Here is a 1,347-nt window from a genome sequence, read left to right as displayed (position 1 = left end):
CTGCATGTTTAAATAAGGTTTAAAACGAAGGAAATAAAACATTTGTGGTGGCTCCAGCATTTCAAAATCTTTAAGTGTGATCTTTAAGATTTTTTTCAAAATCTTCAAAATGTTAATTATGTCATTGTGTAGACGTTTAAATATTGTTGTGTTTCCTCTTCATTTAATATGACTGTTCAAGTTAAAACAGGAGAGATTAAGTAACTATTAATCAATGTGCAAGCAGCCACCTGAATGGTGTATTTAAGATACTCGGTTAAATTCATGAATTTGTAAATCTAAAAGAGTCAGTGCCTCACCAGCCACGAGTACCTTCACACATCACAGCTATATAGCTTGTACACGATAGAACAAAAATACAATGTACCATAGTATAACATGTACAGTAACAGTCCAAGTGTGCTGTTTTCAGCCTTCGGGTTTTGTAATTTAGTGACCCCTATTGGTGACCTGCGTATATTTAAGCAGAGCACATGTTGTTCAGCCATTTTGTTGGTAGCTGTTTGAGAGTGCACATCTATGACACAAATCTTCATTCACACTTCATTTATCCTTGGAAAAAGCATTGTCTGTAAGTGTTTTCTAAATGAATGTTTTTTGATGTTTTGTTAGATCATGATGTTGTATTTGGAGATGTCATATGAAAGGACATGTGTGTGTATGAGACTTAAGTACTCCTCTGCTTGTTAGATTCAAGTAATCTGGGCATTTATTGTTAACAAACTTTCAGCACATTTATTTTAAAGCTTGTGTGAATATTTCCATATGCATATCTGATATGTGAACTGTGTGCTGCTGTGTATGATGTGCTATTTATTGCTAAATTGTTTATTCATTTATGCTTTCACTGTTGTATTTTTCAGTTTTACACCGCTTCCATTAGATTGTACTTGGATTAGTTCTGTCTTCAAGTCCTTTTTGGAGGAGTGTTAAGCTTGCTGCATAGCTATGTCTGTCTACACATAGTGAGGGCAGTACACCAAGATTGCAAGTACACCAAGTTGAGAACAGCACAATAAACACACAGAATAAAAGAAACACACAGGACAACAGAAAAGTGATGTACAGGAAAGCCAAAGATCCTGCAGTCTTGGATTTTGGTGCATGTGACTCGAAAGCCCTAGGCCGCATTTTTTTAAATAAATATTTGTCTAAGAATAATAATAATAATAATAATAATAATAAGCTTATAACAGAAATCAGAATGTTGGCTTCTACAAAGCCAACATAATAATAATAAATAATAATAAGCTTATAATGGAAATCAGAATAAACTCTACACTAGAATGTTCACTCAGCTCACTTCCTGGCACTCCATCCAGGGTGTATCCTGCCTTGATGCCTGAG

General features: G+C 34.6%; 1 long non-coding RNA gene across 1 annotated transcript; it reads left to right on the top strand.

Moving 5' to 3' along the window:
• The first annotated feature begins 404 nt into the window (after nt 1–404).
• On the top strand, nt 405–1,145 carry LOC125140381. The gene is made up of 2 exons (XR_007139691.1): nt 405–571; nt 864–1,145. It is a non-coding gene; the product is annotated as an uncharacterized LOC125140381 (long non-coding RNA).
• Nucleotides 1,146–1,347: the final 202 nt, after the last annotated feature.

This window comes from Tachysurus fulvidraco, unplaced genomic scaffold, assembly GCF_022655615.1.
Source record: "Tachysurus fulvidraco isolate hzauxx_2018 unplaced genomic scaffold, HZAU_PFXX_2.0 HiC_scaffold_153_np12, whole genome shotgun sequence".
NCBI classification, from domain to species: domain Eukaryota; kingdom Metazoa; phylum Chordata; class Actinopteri; order Siluriformes; family Bagridae; genus Tachysurus; species Tachysurus fulvidraco.
Note: the sequence above shows the minus strand (reverse complement) of the source record. Positions and strands in the feature narration are given on the sequence as shown.